At 42.4% G+C, this 21,603-nt stretch overlaps 1 protein-coding gene across 3 annotated transcripts in view; it reads left to right on the top strand.

The window, feature by feature from the left end:
- The first annotated feature begins 15,412 nt into the window (after positions 1-15,412).
- CERS3 (ceramide synthase 3) overlaps positions 15,413-21,603 on the top strand; it is a 100,403-nt gene continuing 94,212 nt past the window's right edge. For 2 of the 3 annotated variants that reach the window (XM_078078958.1, XM_036091862.2), the window contains exon 1: positions 15,413-15,558. The gene's annotated coding sequence lies outside the window, so the exon portion shown is untranslated. The remainder of the gene's footprint in view (positions 15,559-21,603) is intronic. The other variant, XM_078078957.1, reaches the window with a different exon arrangement.

Raw genomic sequence — 21,603 nt, 5'->3', positions numbered from 1 at the left:
ATGGGTGAGTTTTATTACAAACTAATAGTAGAATCAAAGTCACACTTGAGAGTAATCACAAATAGCCCAACTCTCTCCAAGGTCCATATGGGCAAAAAAAGAATGTCAGCACACCTTCAGATGGAGATTTGGGAATGGATCTTTAACAGTACTCTGCACTTCCTAGATTCGCATGGAGAAAGAAGCCATCACGATTCCAACAGCAGCATTTCTTTTAATAGCATTGCAAAAAATAAATTAATAGCACTGTTTTGTTCTTGAATAGTCTTTGGGGGATGGCAAAGGCCCATCTCCAGGGAAGATGTGTCATTGCAGTTGTTATAGGTCAGTGGTGACAAATCTACTGTGGGAAGTTGGACTCACAAACACAGTGGCATGCCAGCTGGGATAGTGGTATGTAGGACAGATGATGCTCGAACTCTCATGCAGTCTATATTGTCTACCCTGACTCTGCTACTTGAGCCGTGAACCAAGCCGGTGAGAAAAATCACTGTAGTATCTAACGTGCATCAGGACCATTCAAGACCAGGGTCTGAGTTCCCACCTCTGTTATGTGACTTCTAAAGTAAACCCTTTGGAATGATTTCTTTGGTCTGATCATGAACAGTTGACCGTTGACCAATACAGGTTTAAACTGTACAGGTCTACTTATATTTGGATTTTTTTTTTTTTTTTATAAATACAGTATAGTACTGTGAATGTATTTTCTCAGCCATACAATTTTCTTAATAACCTTTTCCTTTCCCTAGCCTACTTTATTGTAAGAATACAAAGAATACATAGAACATATAAAATATGTGTTAGCTGTTTATGGTATCAGTAAGGCTTCTGGCCAACAGTAGGTTCCTGGTAGTTAAGTTTTGGGGGGAGCCAAAAGTTATACATGGATTTTCCTATGGCATAGGAGTTAACACTTCGAACCCCCACGTTTTTCAAGAGTCAACTATATAAGCAGCAGATAAGAAATAAATAGATTTTATAATATAAATATAATTGAAAAGTTTTTCCTTTTTAATAAAGTTATTCCTTTTTATGGACGTATAACATACATAGTTTTAACTTTTCCGATGATTTTTCTTGTCATAAATTACATATTTGCCATTTTAGTTTATTCTTTCTTGACATTTCCTTTTGTTTTCTCTTGGGTTGCATATGGGTTGTTAGTAATCTGTATTTATGTCTTGTAGTTATTTAGAAAACACACCTACTGTTTTTAAAACTATACAAATCATTATCTTTCTAGATAATTCCTTTTCTTTCCATGTCTTTCTAGAAAATTCCTTTTTCTAGTCATCAAAGCCAAGCCCGAAGCCATAAGTATAGACTCCATTCTGTGCAACATTTCATTCACTTTAATCTACCCACCCCCTCCAGCTCTCTGGCCGTTGCTAATGTCATCTGAATTCATAAGCCACATCGCTATTCCCAATAAATTAACATTATGTATCTTCTCCAAATTTTACTTTTGCTTTTTCCATTCCATTTTATTATCATTATTATATTTATCACTATTATTATATTGATCACTTAGTCTTAACTCTTCTTTCCTCTTGATTCACAGTGTGTCCAATGAGCTAATCTTAATTTTGATTCCTCTCTGGTAAAGTTTCCAGGAAGGACGACTGGGGTATACCTCTCAGCAACCTTCCTAGGAAGACGGGTATATTTTCTGAGACCTTGTATATCAGAATGTCTCTTCTGGTTGCCATTCCTTTTGTTGACCTAAATAGCGATTTGTCTGAGACCAGTTTTTGTGTTGCAACTTTTCTTAAACTGTTGCCATTTTGCTCTATTGTGTTCTTTTGTTGTTATTTTTTATTTTTTTAGTTTCAAAGAGTTTTTTTTATTTTTTATTTCAATTCAATTTACTTAACATATACTGTATTATTAGTTTCATGGGTAGAAATTAGTGATCCATTGTTTTCTATTCTTGGTTGTTCTGGAGGAGAAAGATGAGACCCTCCTCAACTGATTATTTTTAAGTTAACTGTGATTTTTCAAATGCTGCATCCCAAATAATTTCTTGTCCTTGAAATGCAAAAATGTCCTGAGATTCTATCTAGATCTGGTTCTCTTTTGAGTACTCCTACCTAGAACATGAGTCTTCTCTACCATCCCAGATGTTCTTTAAGTCATCATTTGTAAATGGAGTTTCTGCTTTTATCCCCATGCTTATCTTCCTCTCTTAGCACCTTGATGTTTGTTCTTCTGTGTACTCTGGGAGAATGTCTGAACTCTTCACTTCTTTATACCTGATTTGATTTTCTCCAATGTCAGTTCAACTCATCATCACCTCCAAAGCAGGTATTAAATCTGTGATTATTTTTCCACTTCCTTGAAATCTTTCATCCATCTCTGCCCGTATCTCAAATCCTTGATTGTCATTTTATCTCATCCTGGGCTCTCCTTGATGCCTTTTCGCTTTTATTTCATGGAAAACGTATTAAGACTTAAGACTTAATAAAACTTAATAATTAAGTTGTTTAATTATTAGGAACATACATTACCTCAAACTTTTTGTGCACTTACCTAGCAAAAATAGCTATCATTTTCTCAGTACTTATTTTTACCAGATCTTATACTAAACATTTTGTAGACTTTATATCATATAATCCTTAGGACACCCTGCAAGGAGGAATTATTATCCTCATTTTACTCATGAGGAAATTAGCTTTTTAAAAGTCTATAAAAAACATTAAAAAGCCCCGAGGCCACATATCCCAAAGTCAGTAAATTGAAGAGTCAGAATTTGAACCCAGGGCTGTCTGTTTCCAAAGCCTGTTTTCCTAACTACTACACTATACTATCTCCCCTATAAATGATTTTCATAGATTTATATTTTAATCAAATATTCAAAGAAATAATGCTCTTCCTCTTTTCCTGGAGATTTTTCATTGCTCCTTTTTACCTGTATTCTACTTGTTGATCTATGGCTGTTCATTCAACCTTGTAATAGGAGATCACTGCCTACCTGGGCTTAAAGAATTATTCTAGAACTCCTTCCAGCTGCCTCTCCCTGGACCCGGGAGTTGTGAACAGTCTACAGACCAGTTACAATGTTATTTACCCTCTGGAGAGGTTGTGTAGTGCAGTAACAAGGGCACCGTGTTTGGAGTTACAAAAAACCCAGATTGGAATCCCCTCTGTGCTCTGCACTAGCAGGGCAGCTCCGGCAAGCTACTCAGCCCGTGTTACAGGTCTGTGTTACAATGTCAGGTGCCCGTTAAGAGAAGTGCAGGCCAGGGGCGCCTGGGTGGGTGGCTCAGTTGTTAAGCATCTGCCTTCGGCTCGGGTCATGATCCCAGGGTCCTGGGATCGAGCCTCCATGCTCTGCGGGAAGCCTCCTTCTCCCTCTCCCACTCCCCCTGCTTGTGTTCCCTCTCTCGCTGTGTCTCTCTCTGTCAAATAAATAAATAAATTTAAAAAAAAAAAAAAAAAAAGAGGGAGAGAAGTGCAGGCCAGGTACAGTACCCGCCACGAATGGGGCCCCCACACAGGATGCTGTTGTCATTCCCGTGCAGTATTCGGGTTGCCTGCTGGGGCTCCCCACCCCCATCCCGGCTCCCACTCCCGCCCCCCCCCACCACGCCCCCAGGCCCGGAGGAGCCCTCCTCCCAGGATGCACCGCTGTGCTGACCCCTGGCCCAGGCTGGGCGCAGTCAAGTGTCGGCCTCTGAACAGAGGAGAAAGGTGCGGGGGAAGGATGAGGCTCACGGGCCCTGCTGGTCCGGGTGTATGCGGGGCGGGCGGACCTCGCGGGTGCCAGAGGCGCACGCAGGCCGAGCCGGGCCCCTGTCCCCACGCAGGCCGAGGCCGTACCCTGGCTCCGCCTAGGCCTTGTCCCAGGTCCATGTCCCTACGGAGACTGAGCCCGTGTCCCTGTCCCTGCACAGGCCGAGCCCGTGTCCTCACGCAGGCCGAGGCCGTGTCCTGCGTCCCTGTCCCCGTGTAGGCCGAGGCCCTGTCCCTGTCTCCACGAAAGCCGAGGCCGTTCCCTCCGTCCCTGTCTCCGCCCAGGCCTTGTCCCAGGTCCATATCCCCACGCAGGCTGAGGCCCTGTCCCTGTCCCCGCACAGACCGAAGCCGTGTCCTTGGCTGAGCCGCGTCCCCTTCGCTGCAGCTCACAGGTACTGGGCTTTGCCGAGTGAGGCGCATCCCAGGGCTAGAGTACCAAGCTGTTTCCCATCTTTGCCTTTGCCTTCGTGGGTTTTTGTGAATCACTGGGTTGGCTCCATCTTTTCTGGGTATTAACCCCACCCAGGTGAACAGAGATCTAGCCCAGATTACTGCTGCTCTCTGTGGCAGGGGGTCAGCAGGGAGCCCTAGAGACTGTCCAGAAATGGACTTGAGAGCCTAGACTGGATCCCACAAGCTGCTATGGCCTTTGTACCTCCGGCCACGAGGCCTCTTTGAGTAGGCTTTGTTTTTGTCAGGTAAAAGTTATTATCCCTACTTGAAAAAAAACACTGAAAATACACCTTTACTTACTCTAAAATTCAAGAAAATGTATCAAGGGCCCCAGCGTGTGCTTAGACTCAGTAGTTGGACCCTCTTCCATGTAGTCATAGTTTGGAGACTGAAATCACCCTCTGAAATTTGATGCTCACCCCGATTTTTCTTTTAGTTCATCAGAAAATGTCTTTAAATTAACTGGAATGAGAAAGAAAAATCTGAGCAGCATGTTGAATTATAGAAAGGGTAAAGCAATCCAATTAGGTAGTTTTGAGCCCTGTAAATTGTGCTCCATCATCCATTAATGGATCAGTAAACCAATTTAGTAGGTCCAGACCGGCATTTTTTAGAGTCAAGATTAGACTAGAAGAGACAATAGAGTACATCACAAATAGTATGGATAAGTATTGTTTTGTGAAACTTTGGTTTCAGTTATATATATTTGTAGGTATATTTGTATTAGGTCATGATGTAAAAGGTATGTATTGTGAATTACATTTAAAAAAATGAGCTACTGGTTTAGACCAGGATAAATATGTCACATATACAGAAAGTACCCTTACAAGAATAATAACCTATCTTAATAACAATGACTGGAACTGTAGAAGAGTCAAATGGTATTTCTGTCCTAATTAGCTCCTTGTTTTATATTTACTTTACGTGGTATTAGCATGGCATGTATCTGGGTATCTGATCATCAGTATGCATCATTGCTGATATGTAAGGAATGGAATGGCAGAATTGCTTCAATGTATGGGATCAGCCCCTCTGGTGGTCACCAATTATGGGGGCCAGAAGCCATCGTTGTTACTATGAAATTATGCGTGATTTATACGTACTTCTGTTACACGTGTGACCATATGAGGATCTTTGCTTTACAATGTTCCTGCTGAAACCCAGTAATGAAGTTTAGTAGTCCAAGAGTTTTCTGGTCTGTTCTGATTGCTATGTTACTGTCTCTGAAAACTTAGGACCTTGATAAAGAGCATATTTGAGGCCAAAGGGGTATTGATTGCTACTGACAATCATACTGTCTTCTTTTCAGCTTTGAAAAAAGATTTTTAAAGAAATTTAACTAACATCTGAAGCTCTTAGTGCTTATTAGAATAATTATTTTCATATTTTGTATTTGCATTTGTTTGTTGGATGGTTGGTTGGTTGATTTTGATTTTAAGAATGTAAATAACAAAAAGTTTGGACCAGAGTTATTGCGGCTAATTTCCCTGCATACAATATATCCTCTAACGTTTAGGCCAGAGATTTAATTATACATGGCTGGTATTCTATTTTGCAAATGGGCCTTGCAGACAGTTTAATATGATCAAGCAAACTATTTTTATTGTAACCATACTTACTGGTGTCAAAACTGCTCTGATAGGAGCTCCATAAACGTGTGAATGAATGAACATTATCAAGTATTCATGTAAACATTCGGTGACACATATTATTAGTTTTTAGTAAAACTTAATTTTTATACCTGGTTTCTTTAAAGAGAAACTAATATTTGGCAGGTGTAGCTCTGTTATGAGACATCTGTTGTGTGAAGGAACAGAAATCATCCTATCTTATTGAACACTTTCAGACAGCACCCAATAGTGAAACAAGTTATGTGACATCTGAATTTCGAATTCAAAACCAGCCTAATGTAAAAGAGGTTAAAAAAGGGGGGGGGTGCTGATTTTTCCTGATGCGAGGTCTCAGGAGAAGGCAGTGAAGGACACTTTATAATCAACGTGGTGTGTGGTATTTTGCTCATAATCCCTTAGTGTCTTCGGAAGTGTTAGACCCCAGCCCTCGCCGTGTAGCCCAGTGGACCTGTGGACGGTCTCCCACAGAGGGAGAACAAAAGGCTGCTGACATTCAGGGAACCTGCTTCCCTTTCCAGCCTTAGCCAAGGCTCGAGACTCTAAGTAGCTAGAAAGCAGGGACCATCGCTGCCTTGTTCACTGTGATTTCCCTATTTTCAGGCACATACGAGGTGCTCAATAAGTAATTGTTGAAGGAATGGAAATACCATGGAAGGAGGAAAAGCAGGAGCAGAAGGTACATATAGCTTAAAACAAAGGGGGAAGGAGTGTTACCAGAGCCTTAACTAAGACTTATCGAGGGTCTCCTCTGGTAGTGTTTCTGGGCTATCTGGGCTCATAGGGTGTTTACAGCCTAGTGGAGATAAGGCATATACCTGCCTGTGTATGTATGAATTCACACACACACACTGATCGAGTTGTCTTATGGAAGTATTTTGTGCTATACAGGTAAAGACTGGGGCTGCACGTAAAATGGGGTGATGGTGTGTGTTGGTTAAGTGTGAAGGCTTGAGGAAGAAAAAGGGTGATTCAAGTTGATTTGACAGGCAGAATTTCCCAGAGGAAATGGTTGGGTCTTGGATGAGGAAGGATCACAGGTGGGGCATGAGCAAAGGTCAGAGTGAACATAGCCACGGGCTCAGCCCAGAGGCTCACTGTATTGGGGTACAGTGAAGAGAAAAAGTGGGATAGGCTAGGTGGGGAATCACATTTTGGAGGGGAGTTTAGGAAATAGGCAGTCCTCGGGCGCCTGGGTGGCTCAGTTGGTTAAGCGACTGCCTTCGGCTCAGGTCATGATCCTGGAGTCCCTGGATCGAGTCCCGCATCGGGCTCCCTGCTCGGCAGGGAGTCTGCTTCTCCCTCTGACCCTCCCCCCTCTCATGTACTCGCTCTCTCTCATTCTCTCTCTCTCAAATAAATAAATAAAAATCTTTAAAAAAAAAAAAAAAAAGGAAATAGGCAGTCCTAGAAGGTTAGGTTAGCATAAAGAAGCCATAAATTCCAGAGCAAGGACATAATTTGATAAAGGCTATGTTTTAAGATTACGTGGAAGCAACATGCAGGAGGACAGCTCTACCTCAGGGACCAGAAAGGAAAAGGGAAACAGCCCCCCCAGGATAGGGATCTCAATACCATCCTTAGTTGCCCTGGGATGTTCTCTGGTTACTGTGGGTGCTTTGGTGGTACAAAAGCAACTGATGAGGGGAAATATGTTTGGTTTAGAACTCCACGAGAGGGAGTCTGGAAATGACCAAAGAGTGACCAAACCAGTCCAATAGCCATGATCCCGCAGGTGGTCAACACTCTTACCCTCAAGCCTGGGCTGTATTTCCAGTGCCCCATGGAATAACCAGTCTTTTATGAAGCAGGCAGATGAGGGAGTGTCTTGTTCTTGGGAATGAGTCTTAGCTGGCTGACTTCATGAAACTTAGTTTGGCTTTTTAAAAAAAAATCATACCCAAGAATTCACAAGCTGAAGAGAGGTGCCCATTCTTGGGTGTCTCAGGCTAGCCAAGCAGATCTTCTCCTGATTCCTTGTTGGCAGGTGGTGTGTAGGGTATGGGATAGGAGGGAGAACAGAGTAAGAGGGCAAAGATAGATGGTGATCTCCTTGAGGTCAGGGACATCGTCTCCACCTTTGTATGTCATGCATCTTGTACATTTATTGAATGAATGATGGCTGAATGGGTAAGGGGCATTTTGTTTCCCATTATCTTGTCACATATAACATGGTATTGACAGCCCAGGCATTTACCGAGACATCCATCTCCCTCTTAACTCCCATTGCTTCCTACCTACCAGTGTAAGTGCTGATGCAGCTCATTCAAGTCTATTCAAAGCACATGGAATATTTACCCTGATGCCCAACACAATGCTAGATAAAGGGAGCACAGATGTTAAAGCTACCACGTTCTACCTTCCCAGACTGAGGTCACTCATGGGATTAGTTGTTCTGGGGATGAAAAATTCATCCGCCCACTTCTGTCTGCTTCCTGATGTCTCATTGTGCAGTCTTAGCTCTTCTTTTAAAATCCACGGCTATGCTTGCCTGCATGTAGGATATGAAATAGTAAATGGCTGAGAGTCCATCTCTTCTGTGGTCCCAATCTGTACCTATGCAGAGCATATCAATATACCCACACCACATACACATATGTAGATTTCCCTCTGTCCCTTGTACAGTAGGTCTGTATGAGTGTGTGTCTGTATCGGTTTGGGCAATCATGCTATATTTTTATTCTTGAGATCCTCAGCTCCTCCAAAAGATATGATGTGCCTGGCACATAGTATGAACCCAGTAAATACTTGATGAATGAATTAATGAATAATATGTTCAGAGAGTGGTCAGGGTGCTACTTAGAGACTTTTACTCAAGATTTAATTGGAGAAACTAAGTCTATCTACATGAAATAAGGTCTCTTACAAAGCAACATAGGAATAAAGTTCATAGATGAAATAAATTAGTAATAGTAATTATAATTATCATCATAGCTAATGTTCACAGAGGGCTTCCTATTTGCCAGGTACTCTCCTAAGTGCTTTTATGTATATTAACTCATTTAACGTTTCTACAACTCTGAGGTATTGCTGTTATTTTCCTCATTTTGCATGTGAGAAGCCTGAAGGACCGAGACATTAGGTGACTTGCCTGGAGTCACACAGCTAATAAGCATAAGATCACGTAGTTAGCACAAAGTGGGACAAGGCTTTAGCAACAAAAACTTTCTGGACGAGGCAAGTAGAGATGTGGCCTGCCCTATCACCTTCAGCCACACCCGTGGCCAGGGGCCATATGCACAGACCTTCTGGCCATCCCTCAGGGAGGGCTGCAGACAAAGAGGCTGTCGAGAGCCAGCTTACATGACAATGTGTGATCTGGCTGGTAAAGAGCTCCATAGCCTTCCCAGAGGATGTGCCAGATGGATTCTTAAAATGCTTTCCTTCAAGTACTTGGTATGTGACAGACCTAAGTCTTGGAGGGAAAACTCTCCCCCCCTCCCAACAAACTCAGAGTAGAACTGGCCATCTTCATGACACCCAGTACCCACTTGGAAGTTTTGAGAAAGCCCAATGAATTACCTTTAAAAAAAGTAACTATCGGTTGTGGTAGATAGGAAGAGACACAATCCTAAAGGTACCCTATTCTGCACTGAGCGTGGACTCTGTGCCAAGAATTGTTCTGACTCCTGAGGATTCAGCAGTGAACAAGGCAGACAAAAACCCCAGCCCCCAGGGTGCTAAATTCTAATTCGGGAGAGAGGTCATAAACAAGTCAATAAGTAAGAAGTCGCATGTGTCAGAGGGTGATGAGCAGCACTCAAATACCAATGTATGAGAACCATTAGTTCTGGTGATCTGCTCTTCCCTCTTCTTACTTTTTTTCAAATTATCTGCCAGGGAACCTTGTAACACTGGGCCAGGGAGAGTGTGGAACCTGGTGGGTGGGGGAAAGGGAAACTCCATTCAGGTCCCATCGGGCATGCCTGTGTTACTGCACTTGACTTTACTGTGTTTCGTAGACAATGCATTTTTTTTTACAAATTGAAAGTTTGTGGCAACCTTGCGCTGGGTTGTCAAGCAAGTCTATCGGTACCATTTTCCCAACAACATTTGCTCCCTTTGTGTCTCTGTCACATTTTGGTAATTCTCGCAATATTTCAGACTTTTTTTTTTAAGATTTTATTTATTTGTCAGACAGAGAGAGGGTGAGAGCGAGAGCACAAGCAGGGGGAGCTGCAGACAGAGGGAGAAGCAGGCTCCCCACTGAGCAGGGAGCCCCGATGTGGGACTCGATCCCAGGACCCTTGGTTCATGACCTGAGTGGAAGGCAGATGCTTAACCGACTGAGCCACCCAGGCGCCCCTTTCAGACTTTTTCATTCTAATTATATCTGTTACGGTAATCTGTGATCAGTGAACTTTGATGTTACTATTGTAATTGTAAGACAGTGAACTTGACCAATAAATGTGCATGTTTTGAGTGCTCCCCCAACGGGCTCTCCCTCTCCTTGGGTTTACCTGTTCCCTGGGACACAGTGATATTGAAATTAGGCCAATCAATAACCTACAATGGCCTCTAAGTGTTCAAGTGAAAGGAAGAGCCATGTGTCTCTGACTTTAAATCAAAAGCTAAAAATGATTAAGCTTAGTGAGGAAGGCGTGCTGAAAGTCCAGATGGGCTGAAAGCTAGGCCTCTGGTGCCAGTTAGTCAAGCTGTGAAAGCAGAGGAAAAGTTCTTGAAGGAAATTAAAAGTGCCACTCCAATGAACACACGAATGTTAAGAAAGTGAAACAGCCTTATTGCTGATATGGAGTAAGTCTTAGTGGTCTGGATAGAAAATCAAACCAGCCACAACATTCCTTTAAGCCACACCTAATCCAGAGCCAGGCCCTAACTCCCTTCTATTCTGCGAAGGCTGAGGGAGGTAAGGAAGCTGCAGACGGAAAGTTCGAAGCCAGCAGAGGTTGGTTCATGAGGTTTAAGGAGAGAAGCCGTCTCCATAACATTAAAGTGCAAGGTGAGGCAGCAGGTGTTGATGGAGAAGCTGCAGCCAGTTATCCAGAAGATCTAGCTCAGATAATTCATGAAGGTGGCTACCCTCAACAATAGGTTGTCAATGGAGATGAACCAGCCCACGATTGGAAGAAGATGCCATCTAGGATTTTCAAAGTAGAGAGGAAAAGTCAATGCCTGCTTTCAAAGCTTCAAAAGACAGGCCAACTCTTGTCAGGGGCTAGTGCAGCTGATGACTTTAACTTGAGGTGAATGGGGGAGAGTACTTCTATTTCGAAAATCCTAGGGCCCTCAAGAATGATGCTAACTCTACTCTGCCTATGCTCTATAAGGAGAACAACAAAGCCTGGATGACAACACATTTGTTTACAACAGGGTTTACAGACTATTTTAAGTCTGCTATTGAGACTGCTCTGAAGAAAAGATTCCTTTCAAAATGTTACTGCTTGTTGACACTGCACCTGGTCACCCAAGAGCTCTGATGGAGACGGACAGTGAGATCAACGTTTTCATGCCTGCTGACACGACCTCCATTCTGCAGCCCATGGATCAAGGAGTGATTTCAACTTTCAAGTCTTATTACTTAAGAAACACATTTCATAAGGCTCTAGCTGCCATACACAGTGACTCCTCTGCTGGACCTAGGCAAAGTAAACTGAAAACCTTCCAGAAAGGATTCATCATTGTATATGGCACTAAGGACATTTGTGACTCTCAGGAAGAGGTCAAAGTATCAAGAACAGGAGTTTGGAACAAGTTGATTCCAACCCTCATGGATGACTTCGAGGAGCTCAAGACCTCAGTAGAGTACGTAACTAGAGATGTGGTGGAAACAGCAGAACTAGAATGAGAAGTGGGGCCTGAAGATGGGACCGACCTGCTGCCATCTCATGACCAAACGTAAATGAATGAAGAGTTGCTTCTTAGGGATGAGCAAAGAAAGTGGTTTCCTGAGATGGGATCTACTCCTGGTGAACATGCTGTGAAGACCGTTGAAATGACAGCCAAGCAGTTAGAACGTGTCTTAAACTTAGTTGATAAAGCAGTTGCAGGGTGTGAGAGGACTGACTCCAATTTCGAAAGTTCTACTGTGGGTAAAATGCTATCAAGCAGCATCACGTGCTACAGAGAAATGGTTCGTGAAAGGAAGAGGCAATCGATGTGGCAAACTTCACTGCTGTCTTATGTTAAGAAATCGCCACAGCCACCCCAACCTTCACAACCACCACCCTGATAAGTGGGCGGCCATCAGCATCGAGGCAAGACCCTCCACCAGCAAAAAGATTAGGACTGGTTGAAAGCTCCCATGATGGTTAGCATATTTTTAGCAATAAAGTATTTTTAAATAAAGGTACATACACATTTTTTAGATACAATGCTATTGCACATTTAATATACTACAGTATAGTGTAAAGATAACTTTTATATGCACTGGGAAGCCAAAAAATTCCTTGCCTAGCTTTATTGAGATGTTCATTTTTTTGCAGTAGTCCAGAACCAAACCTGCAATATTTCTGAGGTGTGTCTGTAATCTATAATCCATTGTGGGGATTCAGGCAAGTCATGTGGGGAGATTTTTATGTCAAGAAGATGTAGTCTTTAGATTCCCGGCATTTGTGAAGACAGTAGCTCGTTTCGTTATATCCCATTGGAGTTTCTCCACATACCTATTTAAAGAATACACAGTTTGGTAGCATTTTGACTTAACATTTCCGTCTATGAGAAAACCTTTGTATTTGGAAAGTCTGTGAAAATGATAAGATGAAACATTTTCAGAAAACAGAGATTTTGTTCATAGAAGCCCCCCAAATTGGACTGGTTAGGTTAAGATCAATATGGCCCAAAGTGTATTCATTAAGTTTCTCGGAAGGGATTCTCTCCTTGGAGGTAAAAGCAGGTCAATTCCATCAAACTTAGATTTTCTTCTCTAGAATGTTAGCTTAAGGTTTGCAACATAACATGCCATTTAGAATATCAGAAGTTGTCCCACTTCCCTTTCCTCTGTGTCTACACCCCATCCATGCACCCTCTGTTCCTGGCTAGCAGAGCTCTGGACACGGTTTCTAGTTCTGAGCTTTCTGCTGCAGCCCCAAGGCCATTTTCCCATGTCCTGCTTACACTGTTTTTCTCTTGTCAGTTCCTAAGTGGCCCTCCAGAGTCCTGACTGGGTTTGCAGAGGTCCTCACTGCTCTTCTCCCTCTCTCCTGTTTTATTCTTGGAAATATACTCAGTAGGTATTTTCCACCTTACTCACTTTAGTAATTAACAAGCTTGCTCTTGTGTATAAAAACCCATGGGTTTTATAATGTAGCCCCTCTGCTCCCCACAAAACTTGTCCACTAATATCAGGCTTAACTGCCTACCTTTAATTGTCAGAGGTGTGATGTTCACTTTTAAAAATGCATTGAACCATTAAGATTTAACAAACAACTTAACCTCTATTAATGAGGATCTAAAATATACAACAGATTTAATACCTTAACTCGCTTCTAAACCTTTCTCATAAAATGAGACAGTTAAGTATTACCTAGAAGAAATGACACCCACACAAGCCTCTTGCTCTATCATGCTTCCCAGGGTTCTCTCCCCTCTGTTAGCAGTGACCTGATAAATTTATCATGAGACACAAGTGAGAGAGAGAAAAGGAAAAAGGCATTACCATAGGAGTCTTCGAAAGAACCGTATTTGTATTTATTTGTCCTCCGCAGAGGGGTCATGGGCAGACACACTGGGCTGACGTGTGGGCACACAGCTCCCCCAGGTCACAACTCACAAACTGTCAGAATTCCTCACTTCAATCTCTCCAGCTACTGCACCCCGTTGCATAGATTGTGCAACAGGTTAATTTTTGTCTCTGTCCCTGAAGGAAGAAGGGACTACACCTTGACAGTGACTCACTGCAGCCTACGATAATGGGATTCTTTTGATTATGGAGGAGGTATTGAGCTATGTAGGTTGCAAACAGGAACCAGGCTGTCTCCCATGCTAAGGAATCTTACAAGGAAAAGGTGACTGGTAGAACTTTATCAGCAGGGAAGGTAGATACAAGAGAAACAGTTTTAATTAGGAAGGCAAGTCGGGCGGCAGCTGGGGAAGGATGGACCAAGAAAGGGATAGTGTGGGGTCAGGAAGACCAGGCAACCCTACATAGTCGAGTGGCATGATGTGACGAGGATCCGAACCACAACCTGCCCCACTTAGTGCCCACTCTGCTGGAAGTTCAGCCCTCCTGCCAGATGAGCTTTAAAATTTCTGAACCCTGGGACGCCTGGGTGGCTCAGTCAGTTAAGCGTCTGCCTTCAGCTCAGGTCATGATCCCGGGGTCCTGGGATTGAGCCCCGCGTGGGGCTCCTTGCTCAGCGGGGAGCCTGCTTCTCCCTCTGCCTGCCGCTCCCCCTGCTTGTGCTCTCTCTCTCTGACAAATAAATAAATAAAATCTTTAAAATAAAATAAAATAAAATTTCTGAACCCCTTCATGGCGAAAAGAAAGTCTGGGAAGAGAAAAACAGGCCAGGAAGAAAGTGAACGAGCATCCAGTGAATGGGCCTTGACCAATCCCCCTTCTTTGCACTGAATTCAATTAGTGAAACTCGAGAACCCGCGGAGTCCGAGACTGGCCTTTCCCCTTCTCCGCCTCTAGCCAATTTTTAATTTGCTGTCATCGATTAGCTGACAGGAGAAGAAAGATGTGTCTCAGCCGCTGAAGTCGGCTGATGGGAAGGGCCTTGAATCAGGGCCTCCGGAGTGGGCGGCGCTGCCTGAACCACCTGGGAGGCGAGCTTTGGCTCCGAGGGGTGCAAGAGCCAACTTGCCGAAGCTTCCTTGCTCGTCAAGGCACCTTTAAACAACCGCAGCTGTTTCATCTGCAGGCAGGAGAAAGTGAAAACGGCCCCCAAAGTTCTCCAGTCTCAAATAAACACCGTAAATGTAGGCAAACTTGCCTTTGAAATTGAAATGCCTCAAGCAGACAGACGGACAGCTGTTGGTTGTCCTGCTACTAACAGGTTTGCCCCTCATTGTCTGTGATGACTGCTCTTTGGGGCCGGCAGAAATAAACACAAAGAGAATTACCTCTGACTATTCCCAAGGGAAAAGGTGGCCAGACTTTTATTTGGGGGGCATTATATGGGGCAAAAAACAGGGAAATTTTGTTTCTCCCCAGTGTTGCCAGGAGACACGCAGAGGGGTGGCCTTTCCGTGGACTGATGCTCCTTCGTCGCTGCGTTTTCAGGGCGTGCTGGTGGTGGTTGTGGTGGGATTTAGTGGGCACAAAGCCCCGCCAATACTCACAGGCTTCTAGAGAGGGCCACAGCTGTCAGACCAGCTCGGGTACTAGTGTGGGCTTGGCAACAGTGCTTCAGGATTCTCTCGCCGCGTACACCCCTTCCCTTCGGGGGTGTGCAGCAAGCCCATCTTGTTCAGTAGTTGACTCATGACCGTGTGCACCAAACCCAACAAGGATGAGGCAACTAATGCATTTCTAATCCCATGTCTGACTGAATTCCAGTTTTCTCCTCTCCCAAGTGGTGAAACAGGAAGCAACATCCCATCAGGAAGAACCAGAAGGTGCCATCCAGTAGCTTTGCCTCACGTCACGGATCGCCCTCAGTCAGAAATCTAGACGTGCAACTTTAGAGGGTGGGTCTCTGAAAGAATTTCAGAGCTCACACAGAGAGGAGGTGTGTTGCTCTCTGATGAGAACGAGGCTGCCTGGAACGCTGCAAATCTGGCCCTGACTGCTCTTCACAGGCAAGGGGCATCTTTTGTGGACTGAAGTTTCTGGAAGGTAGGCACCATTTCGCTGATGTTGCTACCATTTGAGAACTCTCAAACCACGTTGGCCTCGACTCTGTGTGTGTGTGTGTGTGTGTGTGTGTGAGAGAGAGAGAGAGAGAGAGAGAGAGATGTTCAAAACGCTCATTTTTGGCCCGCTGTTCAGGGAAAGACACAGAAAAGAGAGATTTGAAGCCCATTGCTTGATGAGTTTGACTTCAGAAGTATTCAGTCGTGGAGAGCAAATGTTGAAGGCAAACCTCTCCTCTGACCTGTAGCACTTGCTCTTTGGCGAGTTGAAACGGATTCATCGTAGGGCTAGGAAGGATTGTTCAGCCTGTGCAATCGCAGGAGGCTGGTTTAGGAGGAAGGAGAAATGAAAAGGGTGACCTCAGACCTCCGGGTGGCATGGCCAAGGCCATTTCAGACCATGTCAGAATGTCTTAAATGTGGAACAAGGCAGGACTTGCTCGCCTGACAGCGGCAGACTTTTCTCAGCTGGCTCTGTCTTGAGGGAGACAGTCTCCATGCTGTGTCCAGAAGACATTACAACTGCCGGCCTCGGGGAGAGAAACATAATAAAACTTTCCTTTTTTATAACCAGTATACATGTTTAGCCAGGATGTTCTTTTAGGCAAGTTTATTTCCTGAAAAGCCTTACACATGGGGCAAGGGAAGGAAACTTTGGGGACTCACCAGAGGATGCATATTCATTTATTCATTAATCCATACTATTCAAGTGCCTTCTGTACCACGAATGAGGGTTCTGACTCTATTTTTTTTATTATGTTATGAGGGTTCTGACTTTAAACAGCACTTTTCATGCCTCTTCCCCTACAAGCCCCCCCCCCCTTTTTAAGGGGTTTCCACTTAAAATTTAATCAGTAGAATTTGCTGGACAAAGGGGCAAATTCTTTAAGGGGAAAATAGGTAATAATTGTATTGTCTTCCCTTTAAAAATGTTTCTGCCTTTTCTAAAAGCAATCAAATTAATTGACATAAGTTTGAAGATAACTCTGGGTTGGTAATAATCTACATTATTCTGGGTTAGTAATAATCTACATTTATTGAGTCCTCGCTGTGCATAAATGCATTTCCTATTTAATTCAGTGAGATAGAACTTGTGTTATGCAGTTTTCAGATGAGGACATTTGGGCTTGGTGAGAGGTATAGCATAGCGGGGAAGTGAGAAAGCCCAGATTCTGTTGCCTCTCTGTACACAGAAATATGTGATTGGAGCCTTCTCTATTCAGCCCTTCAGAGTCCTTGTCATGTGGAGAGGGTTCTGAACCCATGAAAATATGTAAATATGCTAACACAGTATCTTATAGCAAAAGACCAAAGGTCAGTCTATAATTTGCTTCTACTGGGGTGAAGGCATGGTGTGGTGGACAGAACATGGGCTAGAAAGGCAGACAGATCTAAATTTGAATCCCTGCTTTCTGCTTACTACGTGTGTGACCTTGGCAAGACAGTGAAATTCTTCAAACCTCAGTTTCCTTATTTATAAGCTAATTATTACAATGTCCATCCCGCAGGGTTACTTGTTATAAGGAATAGAAAGACAAGGTATGCAAAGTGCCTTCTGCATGATTGACAGATGGTAGGCTTTCGATATATAGTATTCATTTCTCCAATTATTTGTTGATGCTTTCGGAGTACGAGATCCTATTCCGGGTTCAGGGGTGACAGCAGTGAACAAGGGAGACAAGACTCTGCGCTCACGGGGCTGACTGGTGCTGGTTTGGTCTAGCACAGTGTCACTGACTTTCTTTGAAAATGAGGTTGTGATTACTGAGATCCTCTGTGGTGGAGCTGATCTGGCTTTGACACAGGCTCTGAAGCCGAGCAGGAAACATCCTATGTTAGGGGTCCCCCAAAGCATAGCAGAATCAGGCAAAAAACAAGGACATTAGATACCTCTTTTGCAAGGGTCAGTTTGTTGTGCTCATCATTGCACAGTTATAGGAAAGATATGCTTTTATGCGTGCCTTCACACACACACACACACACACACACACACACACACACACACACACAGTTCATTTGAGTTTTCTTAGGCCCCCAAGGCACTGCCGGGAGGCTGTGCACGGGAGGAGGGTCTGGCTCCAAAGTCTCATAAAGCACAGAGTGTGGTGTGGCAACCATTCATTTACCTTGGGCTCCAGGCCATCTCTACAACACCCTGGGGCTTTCCATGTGAATTTAGGCATGTAGTCCAAAGATTGAACTGGAGATAATACACCTTTATAAAGATGGATTTGGACAAGAGCGATTGACTTATTTACTGGCTAAAGGCCTATAATCAAGTTCATCAAATGGGCTAGTTGGCATCAAGAATGGTGTTTTGGCAATCTGTCCCTAATTTTGAATCCCGATGATCTGCAGATAATGGCAAAGAGATTAGAGGAGCACAGAGGAGCTCTCTTTGGAATCAAATGCAGGTCTCCCTTCTCTTAGAAACACCTGCACACCCAGAGCACCAGCCTTATTGGTCCTCCATGGCCCAAGTTTGTTGTTTGATTTATTTGGTGGACCCAGAATGATTGAAGACATCTTTGGGACACCCTAGACAGACCAGACAATTGGCACTATGAAAGAAGTCTTTCTGAAGTAACAAGACTTATTTTCCTAAGCCCTATGCAACAATCAATCTCATCATTTTATGGTCCTACTATATATATATTGCCTTAAAATTGCATCTTGTGGAGGGTTTTTTAAATGATGAAAACATAAACCAAGCTAAAAACCTAATTAAAATAAATTAGGGCTTAGGTATAAAACCCTCAAATAGCAGGTGAATGGGGATATTAAGAATCTTTGACCTTGTATAACACTTTAACAGCCAAAATTCTCCACAGGACTTTCTGCTGATGGTAGACAGATGTTTGATTATCATTAAACTTGAGCAATCACTGTGTTTTTAAAACAGCTATTCCCAAATTTCATTATTATCGTAACTTAAAGTCTGAGAAAGCACACTAATTTGGCTTGGGTGACCTTGAAACAAATTTCACCCGTCCTAAGTATGAGAATTTAAAATTTCGCAGGTTGTGAGCGTCCAGATTCCCCTCAAATGTAAAGTTAAAGGGATTTGGTTCATTTTAATAACCATTTCTTCTTTCTTTCTTTCTTTCTTTCTACCTGGTCACTAGAGAGTTTGTGGAGGGGGTTCATGCTGCATTCTTAAGGAGAGTAACTGAGCAGATCAGAGGCCTAATACATAGTTGGTGTTTGGTTTATGAGGTTTCAATTTAATGGAAAGTTTCCTTTTTATTGATCTCCAAATTATATCTTCAGGAAAGCAAGAAATGGAGATATTTAATGAAAGTATCCCAATCTCTCTGTTTAGGATTGATACACACACACCCCACACAGTCTCTCTCTCTCTTTCTCACACACACATACACACTTCCATGTGCTGGTGCACATTATAAAAACAAACCCAAAAGATACATATATATATATTGGTGTGTGTGCAACCAACTTTACTTCTTCTCCTGTCATAGATGGCTCTGTCTTCTTCCATCTTGGAGCTGTGTCTTCTGAAACATGTGACATGTGGTCGCTAGGACTGGAGAAAGGAGAAATGAAAACAGGTCTCCAGCTTTTTAATTTTTTTTCAATTGAGGTGTAACTGATGTAGGACACGATATGAGTTTCAGGTGTACAACATAATAAGTCAGTATTTGTATATATTGTGAAATGACCACCAAATACATCTCTCCTTTCTCTCTTAATGGGAAAACTGTAAAATTCACAGCTAAGGCATGTATTTAGGTTGATTGAAGAGAGAAAATGTTACATTAAGGGGCTCAAAATAATTTTTATTTACTGTATCCATGTTCTAAAAGAAGGGAAAATCATATGCCACAATCCATTTTTCTCCATAGAGTTCTTGTATGCAAGAACAAAGTCTATTTCTGTTATTTTGATTCCTTTGCCAGACATATTTTAGTGGAGAGTCAATAAATAGTTGTTGATTAGATTGATCTTGACACAGGCTGAACAATTAAATAATCATTTCAAGATTCAAGCAAATGTTCTGAGAGCATTTTCTTCAATAACGAAGGTTACTTAACATCATTTAATAACTAAATTGGCTTTAATTTCTTCCCCTCAAGTTTCGTTTTCTTATTTGACATCCAATTAAAACTTGAAAAACATAAAATCCGCTGATGCTGAACAAATTTCAAATTGTTCAGATTAGCAATTTTTGTTTGCAAGGTTCACATCAAGAACTCATTATCATATTCCACTTTGGGTCAAAGTCACAGGCTTTATAATGAGCTCCTCCTGTTCCATCAGCCATAACTGGCTTTCCCTGACTTGTTTCAAATGGAGATCTGCTTTGTGTGGAGGTCTGGTCCATCACCACCAAACTTCAGAGCATTTCTAGATGATGACTATCAAATAATATGCAAGTTGGATTTTCCCAAGTAATTACTTCACAGATGACACTATTGTAGTGGATTTCAAACTGTTTTTTTGGACCATCACTGATGGTAAGAAATACTTTTTAGACCTCAATTTAGAAACACACACACACACACACACACACTAACTGAAATAAAGTTTTCACAAAACATTACTTGGTACATATTGATGTTTTCTCTTCTATTCCATTCCACTCCACTCTATAAAATTTCTGGTCATAGCTACTGATAAATTTTGTGACCTCTTGGTAGTGGTTCTCAATACGGGCTGAGTGTAAGAATTAACTAGGGAACTAAAAAAAAATACTAAATGCCAAAGGCATGGTTGACCGATGAAATGGATTAGAGATTCTAGAAATCAGCTTCCACATATTTGGTCCCTTGATTTATGATAACATTGATATTATACAGAAGGGACAGTCATTTGAATATACAGATGGAAAAAAAACCCTGAATCTTGATTCTAACCTTAAAATTTACATACACTGAGGTGCCTGGGTGGCTTAGTTGGTTAAGCATCTGACTCTTGGTTTTGGCTCCCGTCATGATCTCAAGGGTGATGAGATCGAGTCCTGCGTGGGGCTCCGTGCTCAGCGGGGAGTCTTCTTGAGATTCTCTCCCTTTCCCTCCTCCTCCCCCTCTGCCTCTCCCCCATCTGTGTGCTCGTGTGTGCATGCGCGCACACACAATTCTCTCTCTAAAATAAATAAATAAATAAAATCTTTAAAAAAATGTATACACATCTGAATGTTAATGTAGATGTGGCAGATAAAACTGGCAGGTAAAACTATAATTTCTAGTTGTGTGTTGTCCACTATGGCAGCCGCTAGCCCCTTGTTGCTACTGAGTCCCTGAAACGTGGCTGGTCCATTAGAGATAGATTCTAAGCGCAAAACGCGCACCAGATTTCAAAACCCTACTGTAGAGAAAGAATTCAAAATGTCTCATTAGTAATTTTTATATTGATTATATGTTGAAATGATAATTCCAAAAAAATATTATGGATGTGTTGGGTTAAATAAAATACATTATTAAAATGAATTTCCTTTTTTTTTTTACTTTTTAAAATGCAACTACAAGAAAACTTTAAATTACATATTTGGCTCCCACTATTTTTCTATTGGACAGCATCATTCTAGATGACAAAATAGGATAGATTAATGACCTTGGGGTGGGCAGTGATTTTTAAAACAAGACAGAGGAAGTACTAGTATATGGAAAAGATCTATACATTGGACTATATTAAAACTAATAACTTCTTTCTATCAAAGATTACCATTAAAAGAGTAAAAGATAAGCTGCCGAAGGGAAGGGGACATTGCCATACATATAAACAACCAGGAGTCATATCCAGAATAAAGAAACAAGTCCATTAGAAAAGATAGACCAACACAATAGAAAGTTGGGCGAGAAATTGAAACAGGTACTTCACAAAAGAACATATCCAAATGGCCAAGAAACAGGAAATGTGCTCAAACTTATTGGAATGCTCTTTAAAACCACAGTACAGTACTTCTACACACCCACCAGAGAGGCTAAAATTTAAAAGATAGACAGCAGGAGGGTTGGTGAGAATGCGAAGAAGCTGGAACTCTCATACACAGATGTGGGCGTGTGAATAG

Source organism: Halichoerus grypus, chromosome 8 (assembly GCF_964656455.1).
Source record: "Halichoerus grypus chromosome 8, mHalGry1.hap1.1, whole genome shotgun sequence".
Taxonomy (NCBI): Eukaryota; Metazoa; Chordata; class Mammalia; order Carnivora; family Phocidae; genus Halichoerus; species Halichoerus grypus.
Note: the sequence above shows the minus strand (reverse complement) of the source record. Positions and strands in the feature narration are given on the sequence as shown.